Below are 22200 nucleotides of genomic sequence, written 5' to 3' on the forward strand. Positions count from 1 at the left end.
GAGTGTTTTTGCATTTGTGTCACCTGCATCAGCATAAGTGCTTTCAGTTATACCAGGTGGGCTGCCTTTGATTAGGTAGAGGCCCAGCTCTTTGCCCAGTGGAGCCTTTGAGCAGGACTGCAATGCCAGGAGCATTGACATAACTCTAAGGTCAGTCACTCCATCCCCGTGGGAACTCTAGTAAAGCTCCCCCACAATGTAATGCTCTATTCCCCTCCATACATTATAAACAGTTATCCAAGGAGGAGCACATCTTACTTTTCATGCTTTCCAGCTTTCCTGGATTTAGGTATTCACAGGACGAATGGCCAAGCTTCTGTCATGTTCAGGAGCCCAATGAGCGCTGTAAAACATGAAGGACAGAGAAATAGCAGAAATCTGCAGTTTTGACTGCTTTTACAATTGCTGTGATTCACATGCACCTCCACACCTCAAAAGCAAAAGCATGTAAAAGGTGGGAAAGCAGATCTTCAGGGGAAAAAGAATATAAGTCTTGGTTTAGCTCTCTCTGTGAATACAAATTTCATCTGTATGCACATAAATAGTAGAAAAGGCTTTATTTTGAGAGCTAGTTTAACAACTGGAAGGATGCTCCTTCAAAGACTGAGCCATTACAAGGAGATACATGACCCTAAAATTTAGACAATTTAGAAAAAGTATCTTTCCATTTAATGAACAGCTGGTTGAATGCAGAGAAATATAGTAATTTTTCTTGGAGATGGATTTATTACTACTAATATTTTCATGCTAGCAGTATCTTCAAGCAAATGTGATGTGTTTTATGATGTATCTTTGTTTTATATACACATTTCATTCTTTTTATTCCTTGAAAATGAAAAAAAAGAACCACAGCAAATAAGAACAAAAAACGTGGAGCGTAAAAATATTGGATTTATCTGAAATCCTAGTAATAATATGTCAGAAGATTAAAATTAAAAAAAAAGCCTTAAAATGTAAACATCTACTCAGCAAAGACACTGACTGAATGTAATAAACTATCTGAAAGCAGAACACTGAATTTGCATCCAGTCATTAACTGCCATGCTTACATCTTTTGGGCAAATATAAAGCTCTCAAATACCACAAAAAATGGAAATGTGATGGCCTCGCCATATAAAATAAAACCCCAGTGTAAGATAAAACATATTTCAATGACTGCAATTAATTGCAAAATAGAATAAATCACTATACAAATAATTTATCTGCTTTAAATATCATTAAAAAAAGCCATTAACATGCCAACAGGAAACTGGCAGTTTGACAACTTTATGACACTAAAACAGGACTGCAATGGTGTGATTCTCACTTCATTTAAGACAATGACAAAGCTTTCATTAATTTCAGCTAGTGAGAACAGAAGTGTCAATAATTTTTCATTTAATAAAATGTATTTTTCTTCTGTAATGCCAAAGAAATTAAAAACTCTAAAAAGTCTGAATATACTGACATTTGGGCTGGTTTACATATGCTTTACATACTTACAGAAATGAGCAGAATAATTTATTCTATCAGGCTTGCATTGTCAAATAACTCTTGCACTGCAGAATCCCCTTATGTTCATCTTTTCCTCTGATCAAGAAAGAGCATTAAAAACCCTCATGTTCTTCTTGGGTGGCTTGAGCCTGTAAAGCTAATATAAAAAGAGACATGACTTAGGAGAAGCTATTATGTATTGTTAGTTTATCAAGCCCTATCTTTACAACAAGGGAAAAAAAAATCTAAAATCAGGGGCAGTGGCTATTTCTCATGCTTATATAATTTTTGTTTTGAAAATGTTGTGCATAACAAAAGTAGGATTTATGCTGAGAGCAACATCCAAATGAAGGAGGAGAAGAAGTGGGCACCCAGTGTCTGAGCTATTGGTGCTTGGCAGGTGGACAGCGGGGCAACCTTCTGCTCTGCACTTCAGCCACAGCGTTGGAAAGCCCAGAGCCATCAATGCCCCATGGTGGGAGAGCACCAACAGCTCCATTCCCACTGGAGGACAGAGCCACAGGCAGCCTGAAAGACCAGATAGGAGAGCATTTCTGTCCTGAGCAAAAGGCAGGGAGTGCTTAGTGGCTCTAAAACACAAGGAGTCCCACCTCTTGCCCAAAACCCTCTGCCCATTCACTGTGAGCTGGCACATTGGAATGAAGGCAGAGACATTCCACTTTACTGTGCTGTCTCCAGAAACAGGGGCTGGCCCACCATGAGCTTCCTAGGGCTCATCCTGCCACGCTGTGCATGGAGATGCTCACTGAGATGAAGGAGACACAGCCTGCTTTTCCCTTCCCTCTCCTGCTTACCATCATTTCCAAAATGCACCATCACTGGCTCCTTGCCTAGTCCTGCACCATCCCCCTGCTCCAACTCAACCTCTCTGCAGGAGAGAGGGCGAGCAAGGATATCCTGGGGGACAACCAGGGAACAGAAGGGGAGGAGGAGATGCTATTTGGTGGATGGGAGTGAGGGAATGGGCGCTTCATGAATTATTATCGTCTCCTGAACTGAGTTTAATTTAGCCCCTAGGACCATAAGCTGCTTTTGAGCTACTGCTAGGCAATGCTCTCTGCTTGTACGTGTCAAACACATGGCCCCTTCCCAACAAGGGCCCCAGGCAGAGGTTTGTGAAACAGTTGGAGTGAGCTAGTGTTGAGGAGCTGTGGTAGGCCAACAGATGGGCTGGGATGAACATCTTATGTCAGAGATTGCTCTCCAGAGGCTATTTCTAGCCTCTTCAGGCCTTTTGTGTTGCTGGAGGGCAATGGAGCTACAACATAACACAGAATTAGGCTTGCTAGTTCTGAATGAGTAAGGTGTTTCCAAGCATTTGTGAAGCAAGTGCAAGTCAGCAATCTCAGCACTGGAATGATAATTGTCTTGCAATTTGACTAATTACCATGTGTGGCAATATAGGTGCGCTGTGACAGCATTTTTTAATGCATCCATTAGTGTGCAGCTATGCCACACAGCAACAGGGCTTCATCTGTTTCACAAACTTCTTAGAGTTTGTGAATAAAGTTAAGCACATCCCTCAATTCCTTGCTGAGTCAGGGAGAGATTAGTTACAGCATTAACTCAGCTCTACCAAGATGCACCTTTATTCCTCAGAGAAAAATTGCAGGGCTGCCTCTTGCTTTTTTGTATTGCAATCCCTATATGTAGAAAGACTTCAATGTACAACCTTTCCTCTTCACTGAAACGATAATAAAATAAAGTGTAACTGTACTAAGTGGCAACAATGAGAAAAATACACCTCTGGATGCTCAGAGATATGTAGACACCAAATTCCCATTAAAACTGTCTAGCTAAAAACCACTCCTTCACCCAGATAGCTTCTGCACAGTCTTTGGTTACGTTAGTATATCACCACTGCAAGAAAATTTTGCCCATGCTCAGCAGTCCATTAGAACTATCTAAGCCTGTCAGACTTGACTGACTCGGCTGAAAAATTTTTAGGTATTTGTGAAAAACATCAATCACTTGTTTTTAAAATTGTAAAAGTTTAATACTAATAAAATGGTTATTAAAATAGCAATATAATTAGAGTAGTAAAAATTTTGGACAATTTGAATTAGGACAATATGAGACAATAGAAACAAAAAGTTATGGATGTCCGGGTACCTCTTTCTGGGCAGCATAAGCCCGAAAAAGGACACACATTAAGAGAGCATTAACCCTTAAAAGCAATGGCCTGTTGCATATTCATACACCTCATACATGATGCATAAATTCCATTCAAACACAGGATTCGGTCTGGTCAGTGTCAACTCCTTCCTCTTAATCCTGACAGCATCTTCAGAGCTGAGTGAGGCGGGAAGAAGTTCGTTTCTTCTGATAATGGAGCAATAAATTCTCTTTCTCTGAAAGATTTAGGTGTCCTGTGGCTGCTATCTCGCTGCGAGTCCTTTCTTTAGGGAAAAAAGTATCCTACATAGCATAGTTTCTATTTTAACCTTATGTTATAACCTAAAACTATATTTAACACACTACTTAAGAAAATTAATACAGCATAACTTTCTAATGTAACACATATAATATTCACTTTAATATTTGCAAAAAGCCAATCATAAAATACGCATTTTTCACAGCATTTAAGTGCTCCCAGTTTTCTGGGTTCTTCAACCTTTTCCCTGCTCGAGACAACTGCTTTTCAGCAGAGCCAAGGCCTGCGCTTTCCCTGCCTCACCCCAGCTGGGAAATGGCGCTTTTTGCGTGAGAAGAACGAGCCTTTGAGCCGATGTTTGCAGCCCCGGTCGGGGCGGAGCGCAGCGCCCGCAGCGGAGCCGGGCGGGCCGGGGCGCTCTGCAGGCGGGACGGGACGGGCATTGTGCGGGAGGGACGGGACGGGCATTGTGCGGGCCGGACGGGCCGGAGCGATGAGCGGGCGGGACGGGACGGGCATTGTGCGGGCCGGACGGGCCGGAGCGATGCGCGGGCGGGACGGGCCGGGGCGCTCTGCGGGCGGGACGGGACGGGGCGATGTGCGGGCGGGACGGGCCGGGGCGATGTGCGGGCGGGAAGGGCCGGGGCGCTCTGCCGGCGGGACGGGCCGGGGCACCGTGCGGCGGGCGCCGCCAGAGGGCGCGGGCGGGCGCGGGGCCTCACAGGGACGCGGCTGCTGCCGCTCCTTAATTGGCCTCAGGCCTCAGAGCGAGCACCGCCGCGCTCGGCCGTGGTTCTGCAGCTAGTTACGGACTGGCGGACAGTTTTTGGCATTTATTGGTGCCCTGTGACACCGAAATTATCATAAGGTCAGAGAATTCATTGAACCCGAGCAGCACTTAAGCGCTGTTAGACTCATTTGTGGCTATTCAGAGGGCTATTCAAGTTTTTCCGAGGGAGGCTATTGGCTCTCCAGGTAAAAAATTAATGCAAAGAGCACAAAAAGAAAGCTAGGCTGTTTTAATAAGCTGTCTTGCTGCTGTAGCAGAGATGGGCGGGAGATAATTCCAAACAAGCAGCTTGCTGTGCCAGCTAAAGGAGTCCCTGGGAAGCTGATAGGAGATAATCAACAAGGAGACACCCCTGCTACCTTTTTTTTCTGCTGGCTTTCCTCTTTTTCCACCTACTGTGTGTATCTCACCGATCTCAGAGCACTAGGCTGCAACAGCCACCTTTTTAATTTCGGTGTCTTGAGGGAAGCATGACACCGAGTTGTTAATAACCTCACCTGTCTCTGCTGACACAACCATTGCCTTTTTCACTATCCCAGCAGCAGCAGGAAATCAGCAAGAAAAAAAGAACCCAACAGCCTAATGTAGAGCCGAGAAACATAAATCAGCTGCTCCTGGAAGGTGATGTCGGAGCCCGGGATGTAAGAGGATCCTCTCTAGGTTGCAGGAGGAGTGACCCGGTGCTGGGAGCCAGCCAGGATTACCTCTTCTGCCCTGCTGCCGGGGCAGAGGGGACCGGGAGGAGGCAGAGAGGGACTCCAGGGGAACAGGCAGTGGAGGATGAGATCCCTTTCGTCTGAGTCAAGGGACATGCACAGCTGTCAGTGCGAAGGTGGAGATAGGTAAATGACAGACTGGGTTCGCTCTCTTCCCAGAGCAACAGCAGCTGAGTCAAAACAAGCACAGCCAGAAACATGAAACCCTGAAACCCCGCCCCCGCACACTCGCTCACATATATACACACATCATAATTCATGCTACATCAAAGCAGTGATTACCACAGCTTCCTGGCTGTCTATTTCTGTTTATTTATGGTGCATTACACATTTTAATGCTATTCTCAAACAGCGGCTCAGCTGCCACTGTTCTGCATTTGGGTGGGGGAAAAAAACCAAACCAACAAATGGCTGTAACATACAGTATGTTTTCCCCTGGGAACAAAGGATAAACAAATGCTCAGCATCTTCCAGGGAGCAGTGATTCAGAGTTATTAATAGCATGACTCCCCCTCCCCATTTCAGTCTTGCTCATGGCTACACACTTCAGCAAGGAACAGGAGGAGTGACAGTGGGGAAGGGAGAAGGGCTGGAGAGGTTCCTGAAGTGACCTGTTAAGCCCAGCTGGCTTCAGGAGAGTCCTTACATCATCCTCTGTCTCTGTAATCATGTCTAGCTCTGGGCTGCTGCAGAGTGGTGGATGGAAGGGGGAGGGCAAAGGTTTGACATCAGCTTGAGGAGAACCACCAAACTCATGTCTTGCTTGAAGCTTGGTTCGAGCTAATGGTAAGAGATCACCTACTAAAAACACTGCCTGCCACGAGGTCACAGCTTATTCCCTCTTCTCTCCATCCTCATAAGGTAAGAACATGGGGACTTGACTTTATTAATTTATTTAAGGAAATGACAGTCAGCTCAGACTAAGTTGAATGTACAAGATTTATTTCTCCTTGCTGTCAACCTTACTATCATTTCCCCTTGAAGCCTGAGTTCTCATTACCATTACTCTTCTTGCAAAATGCAAGTCATTTTGTTTATGCCATGGGAAAAATATATAATCTCTTTAAGTGCATTGACAGTATCAAAATAAAACAAATAATACTGAACAGGCAGCAAAAACAGAAGCCATTGTGCCAACAGTCCCTGCTGTGAGAGGCACACAGACCGCTGCTGTGCACCTCCTGCTGTACCCTAGTGTGTAGGAGTGACACTTCTAAAAGGCTCTTTTTACATCCCTTAATAATCCAGCCATCCTTGTGAGCTCACTGCAGGCACCATGCTATCAGCAGAGCTTTTGCTGTAATAAACTGCTCTTTTATACACCCAGGGATAGTGTCCATGAGACATGCTGCAAATATATCCAGGATCCCAAAGCCCTCACTAGACAGGGCAGGGCAAGTGAAGCTGTGCCCTTGGTGCCAGTTTACCTTGGCCCTTAACTACAAAAAAGAAAGAAATACCATCTTTCCCATACTCTCTTCACAAGCTTTTTTCTTAAGGGGACCTCAGCTCAGAATAAAGGCTCTGACAGTTTGTGAGGGGTCTCTGTCCAGAAGAAATAATACAAATAAAAAACTGTTTTTAATGGAAGAAAGCTGCAGGCGCTGCTGGATGGAGTCACACCTGAACCAGACAGCCAAGGCTGAAGGGCCCCATACCTCATCATCAACTTCTGTCACCCAGTCCTTCCTGCCACCCTGTTGCAGAAATTGTTGCAACAAGAAAGAATAGCCTGAAAGGGCTAAACCTTGCATCATTTTTTTTCAAGCTATTACAATGACATGTATGTTCCTAAATTCACAGAGTTGCTGAACTTCATTAGTTTATAAGCATCTACATGGCTACTTTTATACATATATATATATACACATACACACACAATGGCAAGGAGAGATTGCATTACAAATTTTGACCTCATGCAGAGATATAAAAGGAACCCCTACTCATGCTAGTAAGACTCTAGATTTACAGGGTAAGGAGTGACAAAGTGTGACAAAGTGTCTGGGGTGACAAAGTGTCTGGATGGGATAACCTATGCAGAGTTAAGTTTCCTACACACATGTCCCCTGCTCTATCTACACGCCAAGTCCCCTGCCCATTCCTCCAAAGATGTGAAAGGCTTCCAAAGAAAGAAGGAGAAAAGTCCTCATGTGAAAGTTTGTGTGACAGCACTAAGCAGGGGAGCTACAACAGAGCTCAAATGCCAGGGAGCCTGCAGGGAAAGTCCCTATGGGAGCTGGGGAGGGGGACACTGATGGTCACCTCTTGCCAAGTCTGGACTATACCTGGAGAGGGGAAGTAAAATAGATGGTGACCTCTGTGTGGAACAGCCCCCAGAAGAGGCACCTGAGAAGAGCACATCTGAGCCTCCCAAATGCCCTCAAGGGGAGCTCTGGAGTGTGGGCAGAACAGGGTTTGCACTGCTCCCTGCCAGGACTGAGTTTCGTGGGCCACTTAATCCCAGACGGCATGTGCTAGCTGAGGTGGGATGGTAACACAATCCACACGGAGGGATTTCATACAGAGGAAAAAATGTTGCTGCTATGCTGTAGCATTTGTAATGGTATTTTTAGCCCCCAGGCTCATTGCACATGGGCAGCAGCCGCAGCACTGAGGAGCATGTGGGAAGAGCTCCAAGGAAGCTGGGGCGACCAGGTCAGTAATGCAGACCTCCAGTGACAAAATTAAAGTTCTTAGGGCTGTGTTTTGCTGGAAAAAGACAAGAGTTGAAAAGATTTGGTGGCCATAGGTAGTGCCTCTTGGCTCAGAAATTTAGTTGTAGACTAATTTTTTTTAATGTTCAATTTACTGTCTGCAGCTATAGTTCTCATATCAACAAAAGCTGTGGGGCTGGGTAAGCTACTGTTGTGTTTTTTCAGCTGACCCGCTCCCACTCACCACTGAAATTAGAAGCATCTTAGGCAGCTCTTTTGCTGTTGCCTTGTCCTGCTGCTGTTGCAAATCAAAAAATGTTTCTTTCATCCTCAGCTTAAAGCTGAGGTGTATAAGAGATGGTTTTATTATTTTTGTTCTGTTGACAAGTCAGGAGAATGCCATTCTGATTACAGTAAATTATTTTGAGTTTCTTGATGGGGTAATTCAGACTAAACTATTCAACCCAAAATGAAACGTATGCTTCGTTCTCCAGGTATTTAGTTCTCTTGTTAAACTTTGTTTCCTTCTCGTTTAGGTCACTTTTGAAATGAAAAATGCCATTTTGACACAAAAGGTCCAAAACTTTCATTTGGTAAATGTCAAAACAAAGCAATTTCATGGGCTATTTTTTTTAAGCACTATTCCTTTAAAGACTGCTGAAACAAGACATTTCAAACTTTTTAAGATTGTTCCTTGTCATGACATTTTTGGGGGTTTTTTGACAGAAACTCCATTTCAGGAGAATTACGTCTCCTAAGTACATTTCTAATCCTAAATAGATTGTAAAACAAAAGGAAAGTAGAAGAACAAAATTAGAACATCAGCCCACTTTCACTCAGCTAAGCTGTGGTCTTTTCTTGCCACATGAAAGGACCCCCTGAGAGCAAGCAATAGGGATTAGTTGTCCTTGACAGATACTGTTTTTTTTTTGAAGAAAGGCGAGTTCTCAAGAAGAAGGGAACATGCAAGGGCTGAATTGGTGTGGCTGGTCATATTACTTTGTAGGACGATCCTGAAATCAGCAGGAAAGTGCTGCATCTAGAAATATTTCTGTCCTTTATCCCCATGACTGATTAGACAGGCTTTGCAGGCTGCCAATAGCTGTGTAGGCAATGGCACTTCTGTGACAGGGAAGGTGTCTCCATTTTCACAGAGATTTGTTTGCTGTATCAGGACCCTGCAGCACCATACCAGCTACCTCTCAAATCCAGAGTTGCAGCACTTTACCGTAAGGAGTGAAGTAATCTGGAGTCCTGACATGACAATCCATATTCTGTACTCTGTACATAAAATGTTTTGTTGTTTGCAGCAGGAGAAAATAGGTGTATGAACATTATCCTGTAGCCAAGGCCTTTTAGTGACTTCCAGTGAGGAAAATTTATGATTAAAGATAATCATAAAGATAATAGCAGACTGCCTGCTATTGGGCCCTCTCTCCTCCCTGTCCCATTCTATCCCCACCTGACACACATCCCAGCAGTGATTAAATCCATGGGAATTAATCACATCTCATGAAAGAGAAGTTGGCCTGTAGTTTCCCCTTTCTGTCTGACAGAATTGTACAGGCAACTTCAGAAATTTGTGATTTCCCTTATGCCAAGCTTTTGGCCGAGTAAGCCACTTTTACATGCAGGCAAATCTGAAACTATTTCCTCAACTTCATCTTTCAGCTTCAAAGGTGCAGGCGATGCATTCCCTGAATGTGGCATATCACAAACTAATCCCGGGAAAAGTCACAGTGATTTCATCTTAGACCATCATGGATTTCTTGCTGACCTGAAAACCTGAGTAAGGACCTGTGTTTTTCACAATTCAGGAAATTTCACGGTTTCAAGGAATGGGGAAAGAATGAAAATCCGGAGCGGCAAGAAGACGCTTACAAATTCTTCTGCAAAAAATACAAAAATTAACAATTAAATTATTAACAAAATAATTTTTTAAAAAAATTATTAAAAAAAACCCCCTCCATTCCACCCTCCCTCTACCCGCGGTGTCCCATCTTGAGGCGCTTATCCCTCATTTAAAGAAAATCTTTTGAGGAAGCAGGAGCGGCTCGGGGCAGCGCGGCGGCCGGCGGGGAGCGCCCGGGGCAGCCGCAGCCCCGCCGCTGCTCCCTGTGAGCCCTTTCGGATGTCCTTGTCACAAGCCGGGACACAGACAGCGCACGGGCATCGCCGCAGGGTTCATCGCCCCGCTCATGAGCCTGTGCCTGCAAGGCAGCAGGGCTTGGCTTTGCATTCACTCCCTAAAGCACTCCTGCAGCAGTCACCTCATCCATGCATCTCATTATGGCGCGATTAATTAATGAATGAATTCATTCACTCATTACCAGCGCTGTGCTGGTAGCTACTGCTCTGCATCGAGTGGGGTGTGCAAGCAGCTTGGGGGGCTCCCGAGAGCTGCAGGGGAAACAGCTCCACATCTGCTGGCAACTCAACCAGCTTGCAGCCTTCATTCTTACAGCTATCCCATTGAACATTGACTGCAGCAATGTTCTGCAGCCTGAAAACTTCTCTAGACCTTACTGGCAAGAAAACGAGGAGAAAGAAAGGAATAGAATAGAATAGAATAGAATAGAATAGAATAGAATAGAATAGAATAGAATAGAATAGAATAGAGAAAAGAAAAGAAAAGAAAAGAAAAGAAAAGAATCCCAAAAGCAAATGCAAAAGCTGATAACAAAGAGGAGTTCATCTGGAATCCAAGCAATAGGTGTAAGTGAAACATTAAAACCTTTATTTAAAAAAAAAAATAAAGTTTTTATTGATGGAAAAGACTGGAGCCCATTCTTCCCCTGATGACTATCAAACAAAATTAAATATGCTATTCTTCTCCCTTTAATGTGATTGGTAGGGGTTACTTTAAAGGTTAATTTTTTGCCCCTTTACACACGGATTTCAGGTGGTTTACACAGAATAATCACAGCTGGTATTTTACCATGGCGACAGGTTCCTCACAGAGGCTGCCCAGAGAAATGTCCTTCTTTCCTCTGAGGGAGAGAAGTGTGAATCCTCCAGCTACAAACCTGTAGTGCTCAGACTATCAGGTCAGCTGCCAACGTACTGCATGGTCTTTAGTAAGTAATTTATTATTGAAATCTTTGTATAAAATTGCCACTGGGGTGTGGGCTTCTCCTCTAAGTCAGGTGTGGATGTGATGAGTTACCTTCAAAACTTCCCTCTACAGCAGAAAAGTAGTCAAACACTAATCCAAAGGATGCATAGGGAAGGGGAGTGGGGGAGAGGACATAGGAGGGTAGAGGGGTGGAAAGGGGAGGCTCATCTTGTCCTTCTCTCTCATAGAATAATGGCACAGTTTAAGTTGCATGGGGCTTGGAGGTCTCCAGTCCAAACCCCACTTAAGCATGGGTAAATTTAAACTTAAAGCAGGTTGCTGAGACCTGTCCAGTTGAGTTTTGGCTGTCCCACAATGGAAAGTGCATAGCCTTGGTGGGCACTTGCTTCAGTGCTGAGCCACTCTCACATTGCTCTTTTTTTCCCCATACTCAGTCAGAATTTCTTACTGTGACTTGATGCAAATGCAGCTATCCCCTTTCTCTGAAGCAGTAGCAGCCACACAGCAAGGCAGCAAAGCCCCATGCTCCAATACTGTCTTTCCTGAACCACCTCCCTAGATAACATAACCCTGGGAAACCCAGTGTGCTGAAGCATCATGTTTGTCCAGGAGTAGATGGTTATGTGTGACAGGGAAGTCTGGTCCTTCAGAGAGGCTGGGGATGCACAGTAATCCTCTCCGAGCAGTTCCAAGAGAGCACCCAAAGGCTTATTTCCAACAAGGAACCTGAGGCAGGCAAACCATACCCTGAGGTGCCACCTGCTTCCTCAGCCCTTTTGAGAATCCACTGGGCTCCTTGGTTGGAAGTCTCTTGGGAAAGAAACAGCATTACTTCATTTTCAAGGGCATTGAACACTCTGCCTGGCTGTGGCCTTTATCAGCCTGAGCTCTTTATAAAGTTATTGTTTACATACTGTAGTTAATTCCCTTTGCTCAGTTTCACAGCAAATACAGCTTCTTGAATACTTGTTATGCCAACTCTGTGGATGCCGGGTTTGCACGTAAAGGAAAAAACACATGGATGGATGGTAGGTAAATTAAAAATGAGAGCTACTCAGCAGCTGCTCTGGACATGTGTAGGCATTTATGTGTAGTGTTTTTACCGGCAAAGCAGGAAACTGTGAACATACTAAAGGTTAAGAAAATGCACATGGACAGGGCATGATATTTTGAAGAGTGGCTTGACCCAAACCTGTGATTAAACAAAAAGGAAACAGCACTTGAAAACCAAGTAAAGGATCACTAAGATATTCAGGGACTTGGAGGGAGAAATCTGCTTTCACTTTTCTGGGCATTTTGCCTGTCAAATTATGAGCTTATTTGTGGTGCTAAATGCTTTGCTTGTGTCTCAGAAAAATACAGGAACTGCTGGCTTTTTTTTTTCCAGTGGAAAAGAGAAGTCGTTAATGATCCCAAAGGTTAAGAAATTGGCACAGTCAGAAGCCAGTACTCCTTTATTTATTCATCAGCTGGGCTCTGTGTGGGCTCCCAACATGCAGAATTCCCCACTTGACTGCTCACCTTCCCCAGAGGTTTCTCTGTGTTTGCTCAGTGTACACACAGGCGTCACCCTGTGTATGAAGGAATTAGATTGCAGTCAGAGATACTAGGCCAAAACTGTAATACGGTTCAGCAATAGGCAGGTGTTCCAAACCAAACATGTTTGTTTGTTTGTTTGTTTGAGCTAAACCAAACTCTGAATTGCACTATATACCCAAAGACTTCAAAGATGCTGAGTTCTAGCACAGGCTCTATGTTTATATGTCTGTGTCTTCTAGGTTTGTATAGAGGTGGTGTGGTCAGTGCCACTGACCACCCAACCCATGTTCCCCAATATGCCAGCAACTAATCCCAAGGGGACTGGCTTAGGAGTGAGAGATGACTGCTCACAGTTGTCTCTACAGAGGACCTTGTGTCTCAGGGTCTTCAATGTCAGAGTTTATAGGACAAGGGATTCAGCTTCAGAAAGGGCTATATGAAACTCAAAATTGAAGACATCCCTATTTAGCATTTTGCTGTCTGTGAAGCCACAGGATGCCACAGGGCACTTGTAAAACCTCTTTGCAGATCATCAGGACCAGCCCTGATCCTCCTTAAAAAGCAAAGAGGAGTCTACTCCTGCTGCTCTTGTGTCACCTCTGTTTTGGCATGTGCAATGCCTGCAGCAGGTGAGAAGGCTCAGAAGAAGCACAGCTATTTCTCTCTTTCTGCCCTGTTTTTAACCTGCTGCTTCTGTTGAAGGGGATCTCTCTGAAATGTGAATGTGTGCACAGTAACCCTGTGGAGGTGCTTAACTTCAGTCCTCCCATGCAAAATGGAGAAGACCTGCTGGACCAGGTCAACCAAACATCTCCAATTTTCAGAGATTTTGTTAGAGGAGAGGCGAGTGCATCAGCTTAGAAAATCCTATCTATTGAGAGCAGAAGGTATTACCTGCTTAGGCAATTGCTTAGGCAATTAGGTGTAATGAATTTTTCTCTACAGTGGTAACCAGAGAAATCAAGAATCAACTCTGCCTGATTTTCCATTCAAACCTCTCTCCAAGGAAGTACATAAGGGGAAAAATGGAGGAAATTATAGTAAACTTCATCCTAGGCATTGTAAGCCTTGCCCCTATACTTGCCTTGTCCCTTTCCATTTCTGTTTAATTTAAAATATTCATCCCTCAAAGAAAAAAAAAATAAAAGGGGATATGGAGCACACTCATTAAAAATACAGGTGAAATTTCAGTGCTTGTTTGTGGAACCAAGTACAGAAAATGAAAAAGGTGTTCTGGCAGAGGAAGAAATACATTTATTGAGGTCTCAAGCTGTAGCAGTGCATGAAGGCCTTTAATGAGAGCATGTCCCAGTATGCTAAGTAGTCCTTACCTACACAGGAAGTTACATTCTGTGACACCTTCTGAAATCTAAAGACACAGGGACAAAGCACAGTAGCTTCTCTTTTGCCACAGTAGTTTCTCTTTTACCAGCAGGAAAAGTAATGCACCGGGAAGAGATCAGGCCTCATACCTCAAAGCTGAGAGTGGAACAACTTTAAAAATCTTGTTTAGTCTGGCTTACCCCTGTGCTGCAGAGCTAGGAGCCCAGTGCCCATCTCCTCAGGTACATGCCAACACCTAATTAGATGCCAACTCACACATCCTCTTGCATATATCACCCGTACACTATACACCAGGACACAGAGTTTGCTATCTGAAAAGCCTCTAGCATTCAGTTTGTGCTAGATAAGTAATTATAGCATTAATGGACTAAAATATTAACATAAAAGACAAACTGTTGTAATTTCTTCTTTGTATGATTCCAGCTAACAGCATCTTCTTTTCTCAAAGGGAGACTGCTTTGAAAGGATCAAGAGCAGCTCTGCAAAAGTGGGAGGAAAGGACATTTATATAACAGTAAGCCTTTTTCCCCTTAATTTTTTCAGTTGGCTGCACAGTCTTCTCCCATCTTTTGCTGACATCTCTTAATAAAAACACTAAAAGGATAAGCATAGGCAGCTCTGTTTCCACTGATAGGGTGGGTATGAGGCCAATGAGAATCTTCATTTCATAAAACCTCCATGCTGAAATCTGCCCTACCTCAGCGTTTATCAGCTTCTCTGCTTTATTGTCTAGTTAAAATGGAAATAGCCTATCTTCAGCTCTTAGTTATCAAGCCATGTGGATGACAATGTCAACTGACACTGGTTTTCATAAGCTAAAAAAGCTGCCCTGGGGCAAGCAACAGTGAGACCAATCAGATTTAGTGATTAATTTTTCCTGCTTCAGAAATGATAAAGACACACATGCAGTTGAAATTAAACTTCACTGGTGAAGATGAATTGAGAGAATAGCTGGACAAACATCAGGTTTCTGAATGACCAGTGGCTCAATTTTTAAGTGGTATTTTCCATCAAGTTTTCTGGTGTGTTTCACAGAGCATTAAAAACTAGAAAACAGAGTTGCCAAATCTATTCCCTGAGCCATTGAAAAAAACCCAGAAAACAAGAGGCAGGTCTGCTCTTAGTGCTTGCACAGTAATTGTTTGCATCACCTCCCGCCAAAAATTCTTCCTTTCTCCTTTCAGCTTGGATGTGTTCTTTAGGATTCCCGCAGCGTTCCCAGTGTGGCTCTGAGAAATATTGCACTCTCTTATCCTGTATTTTTATTCCTGTCACCCACCAGCAGCTTTCATTTCGCTTTGCTTGCCTGGCCACCTGAAGGAAATGCTTGCAGTCTTTCAAACGAGGCTCACAGTGTTTGACTGTGAAGGTGCTACATCAGTGCTAAACCAGTGCACCATCAAAATAGAGCAATCCAGCTAATGAACAGGCAAGCTCCACATGCTGGGTTCATGCTGGTGACTTTGGTATGCTAATGCTGGATATAACAGAGACTTTCACTGGCTTTACTGTCTCTTGTGCAGTTTTATTTTAGAATATTTACTCTCTGAAGATGTAAAAAGACGAAAAGCCTTTCCTCCTGCCTCAACTTTCCTTGTAAGAGGGGTTCTAGCTAAGAACTGTCACAGAGTGAAACATTCTTTTATTCATGTATAAAATTCTATTATAGCTTTCATGACACTTGCTTTTCCTTGGTCCTTGTATAAGTGAGGAGGAATATTGTGGCTCTCAGTGTCAAGTATTATTGACACTAAGTCAAGGGTCCCCTGCCATTTCTGGCTCAGAGTCCATTTCTCTTAAGCCAGATGTAGAAAAGCCTGGGGAACCATTGAAGTCTGATGGAACAACAGTGCCAGAAAAGTTAGTTAGCTCAGCTTCTGGGGTTCCATGCTGTCCCCAAGCTACAGATGAGTGGAGAGCTACTGGATCTTGTCATGCAGGAGTCTCCTGGAAAGGCAAAGCAGCAACCTCTCTTCTCCCAGGACAGAGGCTGTGAGAAGAGCAGAGCTCTGAGTGAGCTGTTCGCTATTTCTTCTCCCCAGAGTTTTGGATTCCAAGGTAACTCTGAGCAGTTCTAGGGCTGTAGAACATCATTACCAAGAGCTAAGATGGTCCTTCACAGGATGCTGACGCTTTCTGTGTCAGAAATATCTAATACAACAGAAAGCCAGGTCCAGCAGGAGAGGCTTGGAAACAAAGAAGCCTTTGAAGAGGGAGTGAGCAAGAGCAAGTGAGACACAGTCCAGGTGGCAGAAGAGGATAAAGAATCCTGCTAAATAATGAAAACTCTGAGAGTGAGGAAAAGGTCTGTCAGAACTGAAGGGAAGAGAGACCAGGCTTAGAAATAGGAAAAAACCAAGTCACTAAAAGCAGGTGACAAAGTGTTAGGAGGGAAAAGGGGCTGAATAGGGCACTGAAATGAAAGAGATTGATTTATGGAACTTGAAAGCACAAGTGAAACATAAAAGCCCAGAGACATTCCATCCCAGGTAACTCCACAGCTGAAGTTTTGAGGTTTCACGACGCAGGGTGTAAAGTATTTGACCTGGTTATCAAGAAATTTTTTAAAAAATTCTCAGTCACTATCTTTTTCCAGAAGTCATTCTTATCAGTTTGAGATACAGGAGTGCTACTGTATATTTTTCAGGGTTTGTTTTGGCTTTTTCCTACTATTCTTTAACACCCAAATTTGATGGTGTTTCTTCAATACTGCACTTTTTGGTTGGTAGATAGCCCATGATGTGAGAGAATGAAATAATACTGCATCTAGTTGAGGCACGTAGCTGCTTGGAGTATTTACATTGCTCTGAAAGGGAGGAGATGATTAGAGAGGGATTGCATCATACAGACACATCTGACAAATTAATATATTCAGGGACAAATTTTAAGTCTAGATCACAGGTTGTGACTTTTAAAAGTGCTTGGTCTGCATTTGGACATGCAAAAAAGTGGACAGATTTTTTCATGCTTCAAAACTTATCTCCAGAATGAGATGAAATGTTCATTTGTGAACGGTAAAGGTTTATGGTGAATCCTGAAGGTCACTGTAAATTAGAAAGCTGGATTCCTTTTCTCTCCATCATATGCTCTTAGTCCCTCTAATTTATACTCCCTGCCCGGAAAGGATTAGCAAATAGATTAATTTTATTTAAATGGGTTGTCAAAATGCAGCGAAGTCAGCTTCGGGTCACATGTTTCATCTCAAGAGCAGAAGCAGTCCATGCTGAGAGAAAGCCACACTACCAGTAGATCAGAGCTTTCAGTCAGGACCATGGGGATAGCTTTGATGACTTTACAGTTAGTTCACTATTAATAAAAGTCTCTGTAAAACATCTCTCCTGCATCCCCACTCTCCCTTCTGCCTGCTACCTGTGGGCTCTGTCAATTCTGACTGCTCTCACAGTTCATCTGTATTAGTGAAAAAGAGAGTTTTTGGCGAGGGGTGGATGTATGCACACCTATGTGCATGCACACACAACACATGGCCCATGAGCCTCCACCCACCAAAAGCAGCTTTTCACTCTCAGCAAGACAAACCCACAGAGGAGCTCAGAAGTCACTGCTGTTAGACAGTAAAAGGGCCAGTTCAAGTCTGTCACTCCATCAGAGCATGGTATTCCCCGTGGTAAAGGCCACTTGGAGAGAAGGTATGAAAGCGATTCAATACTTGAACTTAACCAAAAAGCCAAGCAACTCATTTACTATGCAGTGACCCTGCAGTGACCTCATCCACAACACTTGCATCTCCCACTGGCATCAGCTGGTGTCATGAGTACAGATGAAGAAAAAGTATTGCTGTGATAGGAGAATACATCAGGAACATTTCTGTGGTGGTTTAGTTTTACAAAACTGTACACATCTTTCAATGACTTTTTATAAACATTAATAAAGTATTGTGTGGGACCTTGAAATATGTGCTTTTATTTCCATCCAGGCATTTCTAATGCTCTTTCTCAAGGCATAGCAAGTAAGGCACAGACACTAAAGACATGGTAGAGTTGTTCAAGCTGTCTTTTACCTTTAACAGGAATGGTCACAGTGATGCTCTGAAATAAATCCCACTCTGAGTGATCATTTGCTTAAAAGTGAGGAACAAGCAATTTTTCTTTTCCTTCTCAAAACACTGGAGGCCAAAGGGACAATTTAGAACTCCTCTTACACTTGATTTTTTCGGTTATCAAGAAAGCAACTAGTTCAGAAGGTAAAGAAAAAAACTGATGATCCACATCTCTCAAAGACACACTGTCGTTACCAGCATTGCAGAACCACTGCATGAATCACTGTTTTGTGTCACTGCTTATACACAGCTGTGCTGTCACTGTGAAGAATTTTTCTGCACATCGACATCCAAATCTGGATTAAAAGGGAAACCCAAACAAATTCATCTATTTCCTTCATGATTCACTCACTTGTCACCATCATGCCCGCAGTGCAGGGACAGAGAAGAAAGAGAGCAAAAAATAAAACCAGCAACCCCGAATTATGGAAAGCTGAGGTTGTTTCACAGCTAGAAAACAATCATAACGTCTTGCTTGACTCTGGGGTTTGTAAAGTGAATTTTTAAAAATTATGATCCCTGGTTTTGCCCAAACGAAGTTTATATTTCTACTATAAAATGACCCAACTGCCTGCCTGATGTAAAAAGCTATTTTCCTTCTTTTCCCTCCTTTCCCCCCCACCCCACATCATTTGACAGCACTTGCCTCCGGTGCCTCAACAGTAGCTATGACTGTGTCTTAATGAAAAAAGATGTATAAAATATTACCATAACCTCAGAGGCATGAGTAAAGCCCTTATTAGAATTCAGGACCTACAGCTGGAAGGGGGGCTCGGGCCGGCAGATAAAGTTAACTATTGTTAGCTCACAAGTGGCTCAGACTTCCTGGCAACTGCAGTGAATTACTCAGCCCTTTATGCAGGGTTTCAGAAACAGTTCACTGTTTCACAACAAAAAAGGCATTCAGGCCGGGAAAGATGGTCTCCCAGGGCTCTAGAAAGCTAGCTTTAAGCCAGTGAATGGACACTGGAGCCTCCTAAGTGAATGACCACTGTGGGAAAGGGTGGTGATGTCAGCCTGAATGCATTTCCAATGGTTTTGTCCCACTTTTCATTGCTTTTGCACTCTCCCTCACTCTTTTTCTCTGCCTCAAGCTGTCCCCTTCCTGTTCTTTTCAGGCCATTATATTAAAAGTTCAGAGCTCGCATGCACACGGAGGGGAGGGCCCACTGCAGCATTGCTGCCATGGCAATGCTTCTCCGCACTTTTGTTTCGTATTAAAAAAAAATATTGGGGAGCATGAGCAGTGGGGGGAGCTGAAAAGGAGAGGAAAAAGTGAGAGGTGGAAGGACAGGAGAAGAGGGAGTGTCGGCATCCTGCAGCTCAGAGCTGGGGCTGTGAGACTGGGGTGAGGGGAGAAAAGTGGGAGCACAAGGAGGGGAACTGATGAAAGCAGCAGGGATTTGGGGTCCTTTGAAAAACAAATTTGTAATCCTTCACACTGCACATGTTTGAAAGGATCGGCACTTTTGAAGGCCTAGAGAAGAATTGGAATAATGTTCTTAGCTAAGCCCTCGGAAAGAACAGAGACGTGCTTTGGAAAACATACCCAATTACATAAGTTTATCAAAAGCTTTCAAAGGCTCCTCTGTCTACAACCAAAAGGGGGAAAAAATAGTGGAGAAGTGAGAGGGAGAAAGCTCCTAAGTGCATTTACCCATGGTAGCGGGTGAACAGCAGCTAAGCTGACATACTTCAAACCAATGTGGCCCACCATCCCAGACCTCCCTGTTTTCAGCAACATGCAGGATTCCAGCAGCAAGCCCTGGAAAGTGCCTTTGCAAAAACCAGATGGATTTGTAAGTAACAAGGGAATAGGGAGCGAGGCACTCAATATGCACTCGCTCCTTGTAAATAAAACCACAAGTCCCCTGGCCAGCAAACCCACCTGGTTTGCTTCCTGCTTTACATGAAATACTTGCTATTCATACAGATAAATGTAAGCAGCCTTGGCTAAGCCTGTCCTGAGGCAAAATTATAGGATAACAGCATTGCGCAGAGATCGAGCATTACAGCTTAGCCCACACTAAGTTCTCAGTGTGCCGGGGCTTTTTGCTTCTAATGTGTCTAAGAATGCAGATGGACGTGCTGCACACACCCGTGCGTGTTAGCAGCAATCCCCTCATGGAGGCTTTCCTTCCCTCTGCCTGAGCTGCAGCCTGTTGTACTGAGATTATTTTGCTGATGATAATTGTTACAAATTCCCAATCCTGCTGCAATAATAGTAGCAGAGACCAAGACAGCTTGATTTCCCATAAAACAGGTGAGGAGAGACTTCTGGCTTCACCTAAACTGTCTTTTTATCTGTCCTTTCTGTTACCCACCCGCAGCTAGGCAACATTCCTGTGCAGACAGAGGTAAAAGCACAGCACAGGAAATGTGCTGTAGTTTTGCCATAGGAGAAATTCACTAAGATCAGCCCTATACCCACTATCTTCTGGTAAAACTTACAAACCTTGCCTACACTGTGTTTTCATTCTATAATAATTCTTGTATATGGTAAAAGACTCAGCTTTTAATTCCTAAAGAGGAAAGCTCTTTGGCTTTCTTGTACTAAACACAGGCTCCCTGTCTCAAGACAGGATTTAGCAGGGAGGTACTTTTACCACATTAGCTGTTGTCTGAATAAAACCAAATCAAACCTTTATGCCATAGCTTAAGAGGGCAAACACAAACCCTACCCTTTTCAAAACTACCAATGCATGCAGAACCACCTGCAGTTAGCCTCAAAATAAGAAACTCCCTTTTTGACCTGGTGAGGAGATCTGTGCACCAGAGCTCCTGATGTTTTTCTGGAAGTTCCTGTCACAAAGATGAACCACTAAGCATATTTCTAACCAATCTTATGAGATAAAGTGAGGGACATTTATTTCCCTGAGGCAGTATTTCCTCCCCCTTCTTTTGCTTAAAAAGAATCCAACACCTTATCTTGTTCTGTTTCCATTTAGCAGGGGACCTCAGGTCTTAGATCTTGTCCGTGTAGTAAAACACAAAGATCAAGGAAAGCTTAGGAGGCTGTGATTTCATGGGTGGTTTAGGCCAGTCTGTGGTTAAACTGCTGCCAAAGGGGCACTCAGCCCTGCATGCAAGTTGTGCCTTTGCTTGTGGAGGGTAAGCTTATGATTCCTGATGGCAAGACAGTCTCTGATGAACCTCCTCTGATTATGAAATCCTCCCTCAGCCACCCTTTACTTCCTGGGCTGGTGCAAATAACATAAATACAAACATTCCAGTTCATCATAAACAAACTCACTGGCTTCAATAAACTTACACAGTGCCAACAGGAAAGTTCCTTTATACAGGTTTCAGCCAAAATAAAAACCATCAGGACTTACAATTGATACAGGTGTTCCAGTATCATCAATCAGGTGGACATGCCCCCTGAGAACTTATGTGGTCTCTGTGTCTCCACAGCTGCAGGGACTGAGGTGGTATTCTTTGACCCTGGTGCCATTTACCTAAATTGTTAATCCACTAAAGATAAACAGGTGTTAAGAATGGCACCACTGGAATTTTAAACTGCCTGCCTGAGGTGTTTTCTCTCCTCAGCTTCCCTTCACTTGAGTCTTCTGACTTCTCCATTTCATTAGTTGTCTTCTGGTCTACAACAGGTTTTAATAATCAATTTTAAAAAGATTTGTCAATGTAAAGAGCTGAAAAATTAAATTACTTTTCAGGGCTTTTTTTATATATAAAGGAAGAAAAAAAATTAGAGAAACCTAAAGGACACAGCTATTTTTCTTGGTCACCTCTAATTTCCTACTCTGGCTCTAAGTATAATGGGCCAGGTGCTTCCAGGCCCTCTGGAGCCCCTAGAACCCTGGTCCAAGCCCTCCTCTGCCAGCCAGCCCTGGCTGAGGTGAGCCAAGCCCACACAGGAAACAATGCTCTTTCTTGGGTAGAAACGTCTCTGAGGTGAAGCTATCCGGGAAAGATCACCTAGAAAAACACTGTTTCCACAAACCCCTACAGAAAAATATTTTGCTCTGTTTAGAAGGTCCTTTCTGTTTGAACAGCCTTGGGTTTTCCACATAACTGCTGTGATGGTGATGATATTTCCACATAACAATTCCCTGCCATGGCACTTGGGAAAGCCTCTACCCTGAAGCTGTGAAGCTGCCACAGATACACTGCTCTGCCTCAAGGGCTCCAGAGA

At 43.7% G+C, this 22200-nt stretch overlaps 1 long non-coding RNA gene across 1 annotated transcript in view; it reads right to left on the bottom strand.

Annotated features, from left to right (window-relative positions):
- Nucleotides 1-258: 258 nt before the first annotated feature.
- LOC143693719 (uncharacterized) overlaps nt 259-22200 on the bottom strand; it is a 52253-nt gene continuing 30311 nt past the window's right edge. The window contains exons 2-3 of the long non-coding RNA XR_013181657.1: nt 1483-1630; nt 259-343 (exon numbers count right to left, since the gene is read on the bottom strand). This is a non-coding gene — a long non-coding RNA (uncharacterized LOC143693719). The remainder of the gene's footprint in view (nt 344-1482; nt 1631-22200) is intronic.

The sequence above is a fragment of the Agelaius phoeniceus genome, chromosome 3 (assembly GCF_051311805.1).
Source record: "Agelaius phoeniceus isolate bAgePho1 chromosome 3, bAgePho1.hap1, whole genome shotgun sequence".
In the NCBI taxonomy this organism is placed as follows: Eukaryota; Metazoa; Chordata; class Aves; order Passeriformes; family Icteridae; genus Agelaius; species Agelaius phoeniceus.